The sequence below is a fragment of the Misgurnus anguillicaudatus genome, chromosome 10 (assembly GCF_027580225.2).
Source record: "Misgurnus anguillicaudatus chromosome 10, ASM2758022v2, whole genome shotgun sequence".
Classification (NCBI taxonomy): Eukaryota; Metazoa; Chordata; class Actinopteri; order Cypriniformes; family Cobitidae; genus Misgurnus; species Misgurnus anguillicaudatus.
This window is the reverse complement of record NC_073346.2, coordinates 21646713-21665618: the sequence shown is the minus strand read 5'-3', so window position 1 is coordinate 21665618 and position 18906 is coordinate 21646713. Positions and strand designations below refer to the sequence as shown.

The 18906-nt window shown below is 37.7% G+C and overlaps 1 protein-coding gene across 1 annotated transcript in view; it reads left to right on the top strand.

The window, feature by feature from the left end:
* Positions 1-18906, top strand: part of LOC129437268 (uncharacterized) — a 41035-nt gene that overhangs the window by 13818 nt on the left and 8311 nt on the right. The window lies entirely within an intron of this gene.

The following is an 18906-nucleotide window of genomic DNA, read 5'->3' as shown; positions in this document are numbered from 1 at the left end:
TATTTTTTTTTTCACTTTTTTTCTCCCTCCCTTTAACCTCAGATCTCACCCGCTACTAGAAGCCATAGTTTTAACTTCAGCAATAGTTAAACATGGAGGCTTTAAATTCTCTCTTACATTTCTCTTTCTCTGTCCAGCTGGAAATCAGATTGAAATGATAATTTGTCACCTGCCCTAATTATTGATAAACATCTTTTTTTTTTGATCATACAATGCTGGTTCTTCCACCTTCATGTCTTTGTTTTGGTCGCGCTCTTCGTCTTTATCTGCTTCTCAGCAGACTGTGAACATTCTGGCCAGTCTCCACCCCATCCGCACTTTTCACATTCAAGCTGACTCGCGCTCCCCAACTATATCTCAAGTTCATCAGTATGATGGTGGTTTTGTTTGTTTGTGTCTTTATTGCAGCAGTGGTGAATTAGCTTTTCAGCTGGGTGCTAAGTTGCCTGCTGACCTTCATAGTGGAACCATGTCCTTGTCTGCCAATGTCTTTGATATGAGAAGACAGAACGTCAGCATTGTGTTACTTAAGTGGGTGTTCAAAATCTCAGCAGTGTTGTTTGTGTACTATTGTTAAAGCAACACTAAAGACTTATGGCTCTTTGCTCCCCCTACAGGTGAGAAGCGTAATTTTTCATTACCACTGTCGTAAATACTGCAGCATAGCTGGCTCTGATTGGACTGTAGGTCTGCCGTAAAGCAAGTTTTTGTAGTTTTTAACTCGAACTACAGGACCGCTACCCGACGGTTGGAAACTTCTTTAGTGCGGTTTTGGCCGATAAAGGGCTGCAAAGCGAATTTGAAAGTGCCATTCACCCTGTTTTGTGTGGATGAACCACTGAAACTTTTTTGGAAACGTTATTTTAAGGTAAAAAAAACTCTTTGGTGTTGCTTTAAAGTAAGGGAAAATACATTTAAATAATTGTTTTTGTCTCTCTGAAGTCTGTTACAAAAAGTGCTGTCCCCTAGGACAGTGTTTCTCAACCCTGGTCCTCAAGGACCCCCTTCCAGAAAGTTTTAGATGTCTCCTTATTTTAAACACCTGAACCAACTCATCAGCCTCCTTCCAGAATGTCTCCCTATCAAGCTAATAATTTAAATCAGGTGTGTTAATTAAGGTGACATCTAAAACATTCTGGAAGGGGGTCCTTGAGGATCAGGGTTGAGAAACAGTGCCCTAGGATACATTGTTTGCATGTATATTTCATACAGAAGGCAATCCCAGAATGCACTGAAAATGGGCTGAGAACAAATGAGCAGAAGATGGTGGATGAGGAAGAGAATATGTTGGTTATCGGTGTACCACCCTGTCAGAAAAAAATATGAATGGTCCCAAGCTGTCACTGTGGAAGTACCCTTTAAAAATGCCCCAGACCTCAGACAGAGAGATGCACATGTGTTTACTGATAAAAGCATTACTGAAGGGCAGCGTGTGCAGGAAGAGATTTTATAAAATACACCTGATCCGTAGCCTTAAGGAACCTGTGACTCCACATCCGATGTGACACATTTAAAACAACCATTTATGTGTGCGAGTATCGGTCTGAGATGGTTACTCAGATTCCACGGGTGGTCATGTCTCTGTCTTCAGCAGGATGTTTTTCCCCATCCCGTCATGTATGAAAGAGTCAAATTGCAACCTTTTTGTGTTTATAGACTTTTCTCAATCTGTTCATTAATTATACAGCTCTATACCTCTGACACAAACAATCTCGTATCTTTGCTTCCTGTCTCCTACAGGTTGAGACGTGTTATGTCTGTAATGCAGATATGGCTGTGTGATCCTAATCTCTGGCTCACTGAGATTTCGCATTGCTCTGTTCTTCAACTTTTGAAGTGTATTTACAATTAATACCTGGGTGTTGCCATATTTACTGTAGCTTTTAATAAATTCTAAAGTTTTTTCAGCATCATATGAACCAACTTTTGCACATAATGACAGTATGTCCCATATTACAGTACATTTACCCTGTAGTGACACCATAAATGACGAATGAAAAATACTTTCTGGAGGGGCATACTATACATAACAAGGAGTGTTATTTGTCTCTTCTTTGATGTCTTAACTATGATCTCTGCTGTGTAACCTCCAGCAGTGTTACCTTAAATCAGTGAAGCGATCAATAAAGAGGTGATTCCTTAGGCCAAAGACCCGTCCTTGACCTGACCTATCCCGACACCCCGCCGCCCCTCTCCCTCCTCTATCCCACCTCTGTCCATCTAAAGGGATACATCCTCCCCTTATTATCTCTGTCCCCTTAATGGCTTTCCTACATATAAGCCAGTAACCTTGTTGACACTGCATTGTTGTCCTTTCCGCCCTTCAAATTTAGAGGTTTTCCCTGTGGATACGAAGCAGGACGCTTTGTCTGTGTTATTGTGTAATTTAGAATTTCTCATGTCTTTATAGCTGACTTTTTGGCAAGTGATAGATGTATGAAGGGCAAGTGGAAGTGTTGTGTGTTTGTTTGTGTGTGTGTTAACAGAGTGATAAAAGACAGGTGTCTCATAACTACAAAGATTGGGTTCGATTGTTCCACATACACACTGAAAGACAGATAATGTTTTAGGGAGGTGGGATGGCTGTTTTTCCTGCCTTTGTTGTCATTGGCAAAGGCCACTGATGTCTTTCTAAAGGAAAAATACTGTTTCATAGCACAGAAAATGCAACAGTTTTGGTTATTAATAAGTTTTTAAAGAATTTCTAGGTATAACAATAATTTGGAATTTTGAAGAATTGTCTAAGAAATGTTTGAGGTTGCAGACTGTAAGCACACTTTGAGACATTGTTAAAATTCTTCTAAATCTTTCTCTGGAGATTTAAGACAAACTCTCAATTTAATCTAATTTCTCCATTTTGTCTGATAACTCATCACTTTTTGATTTTTCTTTCCTACGTGATCGAAGACACGTGTATTTCTCTGTCTATCTTTATGTCTATCTGTGTCTCACTGATTGAATTCAAAGAATCATGCATGTATGTGTGTTTGATCAGTGTCTTACATACCTAAGTGTGTGCGATGTACTGCTCACATGACACAATAGAATGCATAACACCTTTAATGAAAGCACGTCACAAACACTGTCCCAGCACAGATAATGCAAAACTTCTAAATACGCACATTTGAGGTTGCTATCTTATTATCTTTATCTGCATAATAGATGAGACGGGGTGTTAAAAAGGAGTCCTTGCAGTCCACAAACAAGCTCACAGTAAATATGGCTCTGGTTGTTGTGTTGTATCACTAATATGTATACTGTAGGTAATTGGAAGATTAGCACTGCTGAAATAATTTGTTGTCATCATTTACTCTTCATATTATTTTAAACCTGTTTAAAGTGACTTCAATTTCAGTCCGTCCTGTTAGATCTGGTCTCCACACCACAGACAAAATAAAAAACGATCCAGCCCCGGACACCAGATCACGTCAGAAAATATACGTTTACTTTGTTAAAGCATCTGTCAGATACAGAACTGATCAATCGTTGCTAGAGGAGAGCATAAACAGAGTCGTAAACAGAGTCGTGAGACGGAGGTTTTAGATGATAAAATAGAACAGAGTTTTATTGATGGACAGTTAGTTTCAGTTGCATATGCCTCAATGTTCAAACCTCGTCCAACCAGGAATACAGCATGCACAGATATATCCAAAATTGCTTAACTGCATCATCCCTTAGACCTTGGGCTTCCATAAACATTCTCTTTATCTATCTTGTTTACAACTCAGACAGAACAGCTCCATGAAACTTCAAATGTGAAACTGAACCACCAAGAGACATATAAAATATAGAAATACAATGAATTAATGAATGATATAATAAAAACAAAAATATAATAATGAATGAATAAATGAATAATAAATAAAAACAATAATGTAATAATAAAAATGATAATAATGAAATTGATAATGATAAAATGAAATAATCAAATACAATAATTAAATGGATAAAAACTAATGATTATAAAATGATTATGATGATTATGTAAATAAATGATTAAACATTAAAAAACACAATAATAAAAACATTCGGCAAGTGAGGATCTAAGGTAGGATCCTTCAGTCCTTATTAAAGCTTTAACACTCAGAGTCCTATCGTTATTTGGAAAATGCAAATTTCTCTTTTGGTGTTGAGATTTGGAAAGGCAAAAGGGTAAGTTAATGTAGAGCTGGGCAGGACTATCTAGTTTTAATAATATATCAATATTTTTCCCACAGGAATACAGGATGAAACATAGACTGATCTTACTAAAAGTCATGTTATAGTCACGCAAAATTTTATTAATTTATTTGTGTCCATGGCACGAAATTAAACTTTTTTTGTGCCTTGAGAACAAATGTCTTTTTCGTGTAACTTGCACAAATTTTTATAAATAGTTTTTTGTTTAATTTTATGTATTTTTTTCGTAGTTTTTCCTATTTTCTTACCATTGTCGCTTGGGGTTGGGGTTAGAATCACTTTCTGTTACATTTTTTAGACATCCTAACCCAAACCCCAAATCTAACCCCGACCCCAAGGGACAATGATTTAAAAATAGGGGGGGGGGAAACGAGAAAACAATATATAAAATCACACAAAAAGAAAGTCAAAATATTATAGACATTTTTGCGGCTTATACGAAAAAGACATTGTGCTTAAGGCATGAAAAAGCTGCATTTTGTGCCATGGACGCGAATAAATTAATCACATTTTTTGTGACTATAACATGACTTGCCGTGAGATCATGTTGATGAAACAATGCCGCTTATATTGGTATGGTCTGATATGACCCTAACTTTTTTTGCAATAGAAGCTCAGACGTAAACTTTATAACCAGCTTGCATGTTGTGCAGCTGTATATTTTTAAACAGGGAGGAAAACCATGTCTTTGAATTTTATTTTCATCATGTTTTAATAAATGTGTTTGTGACATCTCACATGAACCTTTGACTTGCATGTTAACATTTATAAATCTTTGTAAAAAATACAGATATTTATTGCATATCGCCATCCGTCCCAAAATGATCAAGATATGGATTAATTCTCATTTTATGTTTTATATCTCTTTAAGCTCAACATGGTCATTTAACAAATAAAGCTCCTTGTCTCATCTAAATATAATTTCCTGCCATCGTGAATGAATGTCTCCTCAGTGTCTGCATGTATGGACTGTGTGTGGTTTGACAATGACAATGGCATGTGTGAACATTGTCTGCGCTAGGTGACCCTCTGTTTTAATCAATCAAATAGATCACCTCATAGCTAGCTACACAAGAACAATACAGTGATGGAGAGAAAGAGAGAGGAAGAGTACAGTAGAGAGTAGGTTGACAAAAAGGAATCATTAAAGGTAGAGTGCACAACGCTAACAGGGATAAGATGGATTAGCTGGCCGTGAGCTGCATCGATCCTCCGTCGAACTCTCTGACTTGTTTACGCACTGGCTGCTCTGAGCTACAGAGCTTGAGACACAAACCCCAAGCGTCCGTGAGATTGTGACTCGCTGCCTTCCACTTACCCACAGCCATTGAAGCATTATAAAGCTAATCCCCCCTAATAGGGAAAAGAGAGGGAGAAATAGAGGGCTTGGTTTCGCAGTGTATGAGGGCAAGTGAAATGGAGGGATAAAATGGAACGGTGGTTTCATACTAGAAGCTTAGCTTTGTGTTTTTGGTTCGAGAAACTGATAACTTGTACAGACGGTCCCTTATGATGAGGTCATGGTTTGTGCCACTAGGCTAAACCCAGCAATTATCACACTTGATAAATTGCTAGGAGGAAAACAGTGCCATGTTTTTAGGAAAAAGTGGCAGGATAGTAATGCCATGCGGCTATTTGAAGTAACTTGCTGGTTCTTTTCAACCCAATGTTGGGTAAAAAGGTCAATTATTTGGTTTAAAGGTGACATAGAATGATTAAACGGGGTATTTATCCTTGTTCTGTGATGTGACATGTAGACAAAAATGTTTTTGTTTGGGTCTGTAATGCCTTAGAAGCTTCCTAAAAACCTCTCTCAAATAGCTCCATTAGGGTGGGGGAATTTAAACAAGTGGTTTTGCCCCTATTTGGCTCCCCCTACTGGCTTAACTTCCAATCTCATTACTGATTGGCTGACTTTGCTGCCACTCTAAAAATGTAGCCAATTATTTTAAAGTGAAGGGGCAGGGAGATACCTGTGATGTCATAAGCATCAGTTTTTCAGATTGGGCTGTTTTCTGGCTGACATTTCTAAAAGAGGAATTTCTATGAGACTGAGATGTTTAGAATGTCTAGAACTTTTTGTATGTTTGTGAATGCGGGTAGACTACCATTGTTCAACAAAGACAAGGTAAAAATGGTTTTTCATTCTCTGTCCCCTTTAAATAAAGCCAGCATTTTGGGTTGAAACCACCCAGCATAGGTTGGGTTCATCCCTTTTTGACCCAGCAGTGGGTTGGAAATCAACCCAGTGTTTAGGAACCATGATATAGGAATTTAGAAATACACTGATGTTTTTGGCAATACCAAAATTATAATTTCGTGGGCAATAGTTGATATGTGGGTCCAGGGGCGTCACTAGGCCCTTTTTAGGGGGGCCCAGCCCCCCTAAAAATTATTTGATTCATTAATTTGTGATCGCGTCAGTCACCTATAAAAACTCTTTAGAAAAGGCAGCTTGCTGCGTCAAGTTTCGGCTCCTCCCCTGAGTCAGCATGGATTTAGCGCGTTTTTCAATCTGCAGGGGGGCCGAGCAGAGCGAACACATCAGTAGTACAAGGTGTGTGCAAGGCGGACTGGCGGCTGTTCTGGCCCGCCGTGCAGTCAGCGCAGGTTGACATGTGAAAATAATATGACATGAATGAATGACGGACCTCTTAAAATCTACGAATCAGGCAATCGCGGTGCGAAAATGCCAGCAAATGAACTAACGGCGGCAACCCACTGCCTTTTTGGCTTTATCTAACAAATATGCAGCCCAAAGGAGAAGCAGAGAGAGACAGACGCAGCGAGATGCTGCAAAATCACAGAAATATTCGCCAAGAAGGGAGCAGGTCAGTCAAGTTACCAGTAAACGCACATATCTATATATTATTATTGCTGATTAACGCTACATGTGTCAAAGTCAGGTGCTGGCGTGATGCATTGCTTTATGTACAGTTGCTCTTAACGCGTCAAGCAGATAATTCATGCAGCAAAACAAACACCAGGTGATTGTGAAGTTTATCATTTTATAAAACTTTTTTGTGGAAAAACTGGATCAAAAGTGCAAATCAAGCTTTTTATGGCAATTTCACCTTATATTTGCAGTTCTTTAAAATAACTTAATAATAATAATTTTAAATCTAATAATATAAGTAAAGTATAGGTTATTAAATATGTTTGTTTCATTTAAAATATTAATATTTCAACATTTGAACTCCTTCCTTTTAAAAAGTGTATGCCACATGTGTATTTGTCTGTGGTATGGTAAACTTACTAGTGTATTACTAGTAAGTTTTTGAGGGTTCACCTACTAGACATAGGGGCTGTTTCCCAGACAGGGCTTAAGTCTAGTTCAAGACTAAAATGCCTGTTTAAGTTTTAGTTCTTAACTAAAAGTAGCTTGCACTAACATATCTTAAAATACATCAGTCACATTGTTTTGTCTCAAGATGCACACCTGTAATATTTTTGTAAGATATGCTTGTAAAAACTACATAAACATCATAATATAACTAAGGCCTAGTCCTGGCTTAATCTAAACCCTGTCCTGAAAACCACATCATACTGCATCTTGACAACTCAGTATTAAGGTAGATCACTTGTTGGTCAGTCCCCTTTTCTATATTTTAGATCTGTATAAATTTGTTCCCAGATTTAACACAGTGTCTATATCAACAATTAATATTAACATTTAAGATAAATTACAATAAAACAGTAAAAACAGTAAAATGATGTGTTTGTACTGGAAACGTGTGTTGTGTATTTGCACAGTGAATAATGAATCAGGAAGTCATTGTAAAAAAATCTCCATTCCCAACTGAAAATTTTCTTGTCCCATTTATGAAACAGGGAATACAATGGAATAGTGGATTGCAATAAGGTTGGTAGTATACAACCCTACCGTAATACTAAAATAATATATTTTTTTAATATTCCCTTACTGGGGGCTGAGCCCCCCTAAAAGGAAAATCCTAGAATCGCCCCTGTGTGGGTCGATACACTCTCAGAAATAAAGGTACAAAAGTTGTCACTGGGACAGTACCCTTTTAAAAAGGCACGCCTTTGTACCCAAAGAGTGCATATTAGTTCTTCAAAGGTACATATTGGTAGTTCAAAGATACATATTTGTACCTAAATGGTACACATTAGGACCTTTTGTAAAGGGTACTGCCCCAGTGACAGCGTTTGTACCTTTATTTTTGACAGTGTATAATAAATCTAAATGATAAATATACAGCTGTCAGTTTTTTTTTTTGCTTTACATTATTAAGACAAGATTTAGTCAAGATTTCTTAAATGTAGTTTTTCTGTTGTGTTGTTTTTCTTTTCTTTATTGTTTTATTTCACCAAAATATAAAATGCACTGTACATTATAATCAAATATTTATTTATTGCTTTTCATACTTTTTTCATGCATTTTTTCATGCATTTTTTGGCATCAAAAATGCATGTACTCAATGCAAGAATATAACTCAGTTTGGACCAATACAGGTCATAAAAATCTGCTAATATTACAGAGACTGATATGGTCAAATATATCATGCATCCTTATTAAAAGTACAATTTGATATGATCGCTATATTATGATATTGCCACAGTACTGTATCTCTATCTGGTTTAGGGAATATTGAAGAAAAAACTCCTCAGATAAGCAGAGTGAATAAAACGGAGAGAAAGGATGAAAGGGTGTGTTGAAAGAGCAAGGACTGTTTGTGTGTGACCTTTTGCCTTCAGTCTACTGTTAGCACTGTCAACACTGTAAACAATCATATCTTATGCTGGAGACAAGCTCAAAGAAAAAAGCAATATGAGACACAGAAACAGCAGGAATAAGAAGAAAACCTGGAGGGGAGAGACATGGGGCGAGAGGCGGAGGAGAAGAGGAAAAAAGATTTGAGAAGGAGGGGAGGGAGGGAGGCAGGTGCGGGACTGACATTAATAGTATTGTGCTGGAAACAGCAAGACATTTACATTGATGCATTTATCTGTGCTTTGCAGATGAATATCATTTTCTATTTGTAGATTGTGTCACATTTGTTTTCAGAATTCTGACACTATTGTTTCGCTTTTGTGACAAAATAATGCTATAATCGTTGAAAATGAAGAGACTACAATTTGTAAACACGAAACAAATCTGTAAATAGGTTCTAAATCTGCAAACAAACTCCTCATGATCCGCAAATGTAAAACGAGATCTACAAATATATAAAAATCCACGAACAGACTCTTCATGACATACAAATATAAAACGCGACCCACAAATAGATTCAAAATCCGCAAACCAACCCTCCACGACCCACAAATAGAAATCATCGACCCGCACCCGACAACCAGAACCCAAACGAATGCAAAGTGATTTGTCCGCGCACGAGGGTCATTATTTGTTTTTAGATTGTGTTGCATTTGTTTTCAGAATTTTGGCACAACTGTTTCGCTGTTTTCCATTAAAAAAATCTACAAATGCCCTCCTCACAATTTGCAAACAAACACAGTCTAACTTGTATTTTCCAACCATTGTAAAAAGACATTCTTAGGGGGCGTGCACACCAACGCTTTTACGCCCGCGGCCGGCGCATGTTTTCAATTCATTTCAATGGAAACTCTGCGTTTTTCAAATAAGCCAGCAGCTAGCAGTTTTCTTCCGCGCTGAAAACCGGCGCTCGGCGGTTTTTCCGCGCTCTGCGCTGAGGACCGAGAGTTGAAAGATATTCATCTTTGGAAGAAAAGCTCCGCTCGTCAATGTCAGTTCTCACGCGGCGTCCAATCACAGTGGAGGTGGGGCGGGACAAGTATCACAGCAACCAACCATCTCACAGCTGACGTATCAGAGCTACCAAAGCGCTTAGCTGAAGAAAGCTGGCACTCAGCTGAAAAACAGCTGGCATTCGGCGTCCTCAAGGCGTTTTCAGCCGCGTTTAAAAGTTTTGGTGTGTCCAGCCCCTTACACATTCTGTGCAAAGTTCAGCATGCAAGTGTTGAATCCGTGTTTGCAGATCACAGGGCATTCACGGATCCTTTTGCACACGTCTACAGATCTTTTTGGCACTTTTATGGCTGAATCCAAAACCGCCTACTTCAATACTACATAGTATGTAAAAAGCGCACTTTGCGTACTATATAGTATGGAAGTAGGCGGTTTGGGATTCAGCAGAGTTTGTCACTACGATCCACGCGTGTAGTCAGCCAATCAGGAGTATTGCTTCAAAGTGATGCCACGCCCCCTCAATAAAATCTTTTCAAAATAAAAGCTGGGCTGTGTCACAGCGCTGAAAGGCGGCCAGACCGGGTTATCGATATTATATTAACGATATTAAAGCATTTATAGCATGGCAAATATGTAGCAGTAACGTAAACTAGAACAACCCCTCGTTTAAGTTATTATCAGTGCCTGACAATTCAGCTGGTTGACTGTATGCAAGTCTATTATTTTTTCATGAAATTGCTTTTGTGAACAACAAATCCGTGTTGGAAATAACATAGCTAGCAAGCGGCGTGCAGCTAATGTAGTGTGTGTTTACAGCGTTACCTCCGGTTGGTGCTCAGTGTTTTTAGTTCAGGAGGTTTCTACCGGGAGACGAATTAACACCGAGGTCATGTCCAAAACATACGGACCTGGCCATTAAATCGTTAAAAACACTGCATGACGCGGTTTTATTCTTAAAACATCTGTGTCTCTTCAACGAACATTTGCCAAGCGTCAGCAAGCCAGCTGGATGGAGTGGAGCTGCTAAGGTGACGCAGCTAAAATAAAGCAAGCGGGTGCACCGATAATATTGGATGTAACTTGCAGTAATTAACAAAAACGTGAGCCTTATTTGACAGCAGCACTAATTGAACTATTTGACCATAAGCATTTGATATACAGACCGTGACTGGAATGCACTCAGAAATCGCGCTGTTATTAGAAACATTTAACTGTTCCAGACTTAGCATGGACATAAACAAGCACAAGACCGTTTATAAAAGCAGCTGCCTTAGCGTGTACGGAATGAAGTCAAAACGGTCTCAGTTTTTAGACCGGTGTTGTGTCGAAGTCTGTTCCCCCTATGTTCCCCCTATTTTTCCCTTCAGTGTAGTGTTTTTATGGCGTTTTTATCACGTTATAGGTTTTATTATTTATATATTTAAAGTTTAATGGCTACTGAGATGTATAGTGTGCATTTCTGTAATGTATCTGTATTGTTCTTAATGGTAAGTCAATTATTTTTACAGTATGAATAATATTATATGTATAATATTTATTTAATTATGTATGCAAACATTACATTTTTAAAACGACCAGTAAAGGAAAAAAAAGAAAAAGACAGGCTATATTTTAAAAGAAATACCCTAATAGAAAACTGTCAAATGTATGAAATATTTAATCAATTGTATTATAAAATACATGATATTATGCCTTTTTAGTATAACCAATTCAAATCTTTAATCTTTCTAAATGTAACGTGATGAAAACGCCATAAAAGCACTACACTAAAGGGAAACATAGGGGGAACGGAGATCGACACAACACCGGCAGTCTGCCTGTGCCATTCCACCCTAATCCTGACTGAAAAAGACATGTTAATATTAGATCCACCATTTACAATCTTTCCCTTAAAGGCTGTTCTGCTTTTAACAGCTCAAAGTATTACTCTCTGTAGCTTTCGAGTCCGTTGTAGGCTACAGGTAAATTTTGCAGATGTTTTTGTTAACTTTGCAGCACATTTTTTTTATTGTCGCAAATGGTCCTGGGCTGGGTTTCCCGATAACGATTGAACTTAGCTGCGCTTTCTACGAGCTACTTAAAACGATCGCTCGCAGCTGGGTTTTAAGCAGTGTTGTATAAAGTACTAGAAAGCAATACTTGAGTAAAAGTACAAGTATTATACTAGAAAAAGACTTTGGTAGAAGTGAAAGTTGTCTTTTAATATATTACTCAAGTAAAAGTCTTAAAGTATCTGATATATACTGTACTTAAGTATCAAAAGTAATTTTCTGATATTTAATGTACTTAAGTATTTGAAGTAAAAGTAAAAAGTTTTTTTTTTTTAAAGCAAGCGGTTAGAACTTTGATTGTGAACTTTATTGTGGCTTTCTTATAGTAAAGCATATTCAGGGTTCCCATTATCTTCTTAATCTCAATCATCAAATAAAAATCTTTTTTTCCAAGACTTTTCAGGAACAATTCTCTTAAGTTCAAAGAGCAAACAGCATATTTTTAGAGCTGACATCAAATAAAAAAGCAGAAATTTCACTTTTGTATGAACTTCGGGTAAAAATGAAAAATAAATAATAACTTATTTATTTCAAAACATGAGCATATTTTTGAAAAAAGTGGAGTATCCCTTTAAGTTAGCTGCTCTACTAAGAAAAACATGCCAACTCGTTGAGTGGCAATGAAAGCAATGTGACTTTGATCAACAATGCAAGCGTACATTCACAATGTATAACATTAGCACAACATTATCCTATAACCACTGAGTTTTGAGTTAATTACATAGACCGTAAAAAATATGGACGTAGTGTCCGTGACGTCACCCATTGGTTTGTGAAGATCGCTTTTGAAGCTTAAAGTAGGCGTTGCCTGCCGTCGCCATCTTGGCCGCGCGTCCCCGCGAATTACTCGCGGAAAACCAAAAATGGGTTAAGAGGCGGGACATGGGTGAAGCTGAGGTGAAACCACGCCCGCCTAGCGCGAGTGACAGCAGTGGCTGTTCAACCGACACTCAAGCGCCACGCCCTTAATTATGCAGAAGTTTAAGGCTTAATAATATCTAAACGGATGAGTTACAAAAAAAATTCACCCCCCTCACAGTTGTCATGAAGGGCAAAATTAGCTATATAGGCCAAAAACACTTTTTGTACCAGGCTGTAAACATATTATTTTCTACTGTAAAGTTGGCCATTTTTAACATGGGAGTCTATGGGAATTGACTCCCTTTTGAAGCCAGCCTCAAGCGGCCAGTCGATGAATTGCAGTTTAAGTCACTTCCGTGTTGGCTTCATTAGAGAGATCGGAAGGTTGCCCCTCAGTTAATTAACATAAAAGGAAATCTCAAGTTTGGCAAAACCTATGATGCTTTTGAAGACGTGAATACAGTCCTTAAACTTTCTTTATAACCTGCCACTGATTAACAGCAGTTTTTAATAAATATTTCTCAATCTAACATTAGCCTACCGGAGGGAATATTCGGCCGGCAGTTATGCTGTTACCATAAACAGTTAAGCGTGTTTCAGTTGAGAGTTCTCTGTGAATTAAATAAATCCATGGGAAAATCAGCGGTGTAACGTTGACGTTTATTAAACATGTGTGCCTGGCCATCACATTAGACAGATAATTATCTAATATGGCTTATGATAACTAATGTTGAATCACATTGACATTGTGGCTTTACTAAATAACTATTTTAACGTACCTTGATGTGATTCTTCAGGTTGGACGGGGAGTTTTTAAATGACAAAATGTAAGTGATTTTCGGTAGGCTTAAGAGGCACTTTATTCGGTAATCGGGAATTTTTAATTCCAATGTAAAAAAACAAATACGGCCACGGGTGTATAACGTTAGCTTTCTCACCCTGTTCATCGTCGGGGTGGTCGATTACGATAGCGGGAGGTCCTCCAGTAGGTGCATTCATTGCAGTTTCAGTTGTGCTTCCTCATCCTTTGCCAACACTACGCTAAAATAGATGCTGAGTCCCAATTCGCCTACTTATACTACGACCTAAAAGTATGTACTGTTTTTGTGAGGAAAATGTACATACTTTTGAGTGTGTAGCAAAAGAGTATGCACGTTCTGGGACGTACTTCTATGACGTCATGCAACGTGAACGAAAACGTGGTTGCCTAGCTACGCACACCACGACTGTTAACAATATTTCATTCATTCTTATAACTTATGTCAAATATTATTTTATTTACTATTTCCATCTTTTTCTCTCATCGTTTTTGTTCACAATACATTTTACAATGTGTTCTACCAAGTTGAGGAGTGAAGCAGAGCATCATACCAAACGCAGGTCGTTTGTGAGGCGGCTGGTTCTGACGTTCATGTGCAATGTGTGTAACGAAAACTACTTATTTTAAAGTCAAAATATTTAAAGTTTATAGTATAACTATTGTTTTATGTATTTTATAGTTAATTTTATACTTATGTATATGACTCAAAAACACTCAGATGAAAATGAACCATGTTTTTACTATAGTAAAAATGTAGTAACCATGTTTGTTTCGTTGGAGTAATAAAGTTAACATTTGTACAGCCACAGTATTACTACAAATACGCAAGAGGGTCAGTGTAGTTAAGCTCCTCCCTCCCGCACGCAATGGGTTGTGGGCAATATTAGCCATTAGAGTGTGGATCGATCTGCACTTCGAATTCCAACCGGAAATAGTAGACCATCCGGGTATCTTTGGGATACTCATTTCAACATACTACGATTTGGGACGTACTAATTCAGGTCCGTAGCCAGCCTATTGAAAGGGGGGGTTCTTTTTTTCAAAAAGTGGACCTTTTTTACAGTTTTTCTCCTCCTTTTGTATTTAATTATGAGCAGGGCCGTACGCAGGAATTTTATAAATACCAAGGTCCATTTATGTATTTTTCTAGGGCATGCACCCCAGGAAAAAAAATCTAATTTCTCTGCTCTATATATGAATGTTAAAATATCAGAAAACCAAAGAATCAAATAACTATAGATTTCAAACTATGTCAGTATGCAGAAGATTTGTGTTGGTCATTAGGAATACATTTTAATCATTATTTTACCATGGGCACACTGGGGTATGTCAGTAAAGTAAACATAGGCATACTGAATATAGAATCATTTTAGTGAATTAACTAAAGGCTATCAATAATTAGTTTATTAAATTAATTCAAAATATGAACACACTTATTATACACTTAAAGGCAGAGTCCATGATGTTTGAAAGCCAATGTTGATATTTGAAATCACCTAAACAAACACGCCCCTACCCCAATAGAATCTGGACCTTCTGTTGATAGACCCGCCCCACACATACGCAACCCGGCATTTGATTTGATTTGATTGGCTATAAGTGTGTTTTGGTAGTCGGCCCGTCTCCTTTTCCAACGCGTTTTTCAAACATCGTGGACTCCGCCTTTAATATGCTGAAATACATAATATGCAGGGAACTAGAATTTTATAAATGGGTTGGCCAAGGCTACTTTAGGGGGTCCATATCCCATGAAAGAAAACTGTAATTATTAAAAAAGCATAAATGAATCTATGATTACTTCACATTACCCCACATTAGATTAATATTCTTCTTGCCTATGCATTATACTAACTGTGTAAGACGTAAACATAAGGTAAGCCTTAATTTTAAACTTCTCACATCTGATTTACTGTCTGTTAATGATCAAAAGGCTTCTTGTTAACTGCAGTAACTTAAGCAAAAGTTGTTCAGAAAATAAAAATTCCATGATAAACCTTAAACTCACGTTTAATAGCAGAGCTCAACACTAGAAAGAAGTTACAGTCAGTTACGCTCATTTAAACTCCGTGCACGCGCGTTACCGGTGGATGAAGCATTGTACCGTGCACGTGATGCGCCGCGTTTTCAAGTTCAAGCTTCGCAGCAGTCCAGTACAACACAGTGAATCATACAGTAAAAAAAGATATCTTAAAGAATTAAAGAGTGACGTTGAATTTTGTTAATAAACATGCTGAATAACGGGAAGTGAATTACTGGAGGGAGTTAAAGCAGCGCATTAAATTTGGACATCCATATGTGCTCAGCTGCAGTGTCTTGTCACCTTGACAGTCACTGCATTTCATATTTCTCGTCATTAAACGGCTGTATAATAGTCAGAGTTTGATTACTTACATCTTTCTTGCACTTACACTAACTGCGCATCTGACCCCTGTGTTGCACTTCTGTCTGCCTGGTTTGATTTTATTTGTCATCTCGGAATAATTTTGACATTATATTACTTAATGGGGTGCAGCTCAGATCTGTTGGCCTGTGACATCACACTACCGCGAGATCTATTTAAAAGCATACTGTCATTTACTATTGAATCAGTCTCGCGGTGCTAAGACGTCACATGCTGATGCTGATCGGTCTTCGCAGCCAGAAGTCAAACGAGCGCTGAGCGTTGAGTCAAATAAAACGAGCGTCAGAAAATGACAGAGATCCGGACCTCAATGGTGGGTACGGTCATGCGTCCAGCTACAATAATGTATCATATTAATTTGAAACAACAACCCAGAATATTTGTCGCAAGCATTGATTAAAACAATGATGACAATAATTACGTGAAACGACTTAAATTCTGGACCTTTTGGCAGTGAGGGGGGGTTCGTTCGAACCACCCGAACCCCCCCTGCCTACGGGCTTGTAATTCTAGTTTCGAATACTATTTAGGACGGATAGTATGCGAATTGGGACCCAGCAAGAGTGTCCGTGAAATAGAGTGTGCGCAGCGTGCGTAAATCAATCTAGAAGCACTGATTCGCCAAAACCTCCCTTATTGAGGTCGCACACATTTCTTCTGATTTTATTTTGTAGTAACGAGTAACGAATATGCTTAGTGGGAATATATCGGAGTAAAAGTATACATTTTATCTAGCAAATGTAGTGGAGTAAAAGTGAAAGTAGACATAAATTTAAATAGCGAAGTAAAGTACAGATACGTGAAATTTCTACTTGAGTACAGTAACGAAGTATTTTTACTTCGTTACATTACAACACTGGTTTTAAGTGCTACTAACGAGTCGCTATCCGTTTGTCAAGTGCTGAAATGTCACTTATTGAATGACTCATAATTGTAGCAGAAGCTTGTTTAGGCTATGATCGTCAGCCGATGTGCACTAATATTTTTTAAAATAGTATTAATTATTTTTCAATGAATGTTTTAATCATTTGTGCATCATGAAATGAAATGATATATGTATATGAATAATAGCAGCAGTTAGGAACCATTTATCAATTTGCTAGTACCTTTACCAAAATTGTACCAAAAACATTTTTCCTTCTTTATTAATTTATGTTTAGTCATTTATATTTGATTTCTCATTTGAATTTTAAATATATTATATTAAAGTGATTTAAACAAAGAACCCAATAAATAAATATACATTCAAAACATTACATTAGATTTTTCTAAAGATTTAGCGGGTTGTTTGGGAGACTGGGCAACACATCTTGGCATTTCATTGATTGCTTTGTCTGCCCTTTTGTCTATACTGAAAGCCCATCACCCCTCTTTGCCAAAAGATGCAAGAACATTACTCAAAACACAGACTTGCTATAGCATTGCTTCCTTGGGGAGCGGATCATTCCATTATTTTGGTATACAGAAAATGTTCAGCCACATATTTCAGAAGCTTTCGTCAGTTGTCCGAAGTCAACACTGTTTCAAATTACAACTAAACATTGATGGTCTTCCACTTTTTAAAAGTTCAGGTGTACAGTTCTGGCCAATTTTAGGAATGCTCCCGACTTATAATAGAAAACCTATGCTGATTGCTCTTTACAGTGGGAACTCAAAGCCCCAGTCACTCGCAGAATATCTGAAGGATCTTGTTTGCGAATTGAAATCCTTGAGCTCTGGTTTTGTTGTTAATGGAAAGACCTTCTTTTTCACTGTGAGTTCCGTAATCTGTGATGCTCCTGCCAGGGCCTTTATTAAGGGTATTAAGTCGCATAATGGGTACAGTGGCTGTGATAAATGGGTACAGTCTGGGGTTTACATTAATAATCGCATGACATTCCCAGAACTCAATGCTACATTAAGAACTGATGCATCTTTTTCAAATGGAGAGGATGAAGACCATCATGTACGACAATCCCCATTTTGTGAAACAGGTGTTCCTATGGTTAGTGGATTTCCACATGATTACATGCATTTAGTCTGCTTGGGTGTGGTGCGTCATCTACTTGATTTGTGGATGGGTACTTGTGGCAAGTTGAATTATCGTATTTCATACAGGCAAGTGTCTTTAATTTCAGGCAAACTGCTTGCTTTGAAAAGTTACATACCCTCAGAATTTGCTAGGAGGCCCAGGACCCTTGATGAGAGATTGCGATGGAAAGCAACAGAACTGAGACAGTTCTTACACTGGTCCTGTAGTTTTAAGGGATGTGCTGAGGTCTGAGGTGTATCAAAATTTTTTGCTGTTGTCTATAGGCATATACATCCTGGCAAGTCCAACTTACTGTTTGCTGTTAAATGACTTTGCAAACAGACTGCTAAGATCATTTGTACAGCATTTTGGGGAGCTCTATGGGAAAGAATTTTTAGTCTACAACATACATGGCCTGACTCATCTCAGTGATGATGTGAAGGTGCATGGCCATTTAGATTTAATATCAGGGTTTCCTTTTGAAAACTACCTGAAAAAAATTAAAGGACTGGTTAGAAAACCTAGCTCACCACTTCAGCAAGTTGTACGCAGAATTTCAGAACTTGATTCAACAAGTTTAAAAGATCAGGACTCTATAAAAACCCACAAAAAAATGAAAAAGTTGCACTCGGATGGACCTGTTCCACACGGATTTACAGGAGTGGTCTCCCAATATCAGGAACTAGTAATGGATGAGTTTGTCATAAACACATCAGAAAGGGACAGATGTATCAGAATGAACAATAAAATACTCTTGGTTCAAAATATAATTGTCTTTGAGAATGTAGAACACATTGTTGGCCAAGAATACAAGCACATTGCACAGTTTTTTGATTATCCCATAGACTCTATAGAGTTGGGAATGTGTTTTGTGTCAGATCTGTCACCAAATATGAT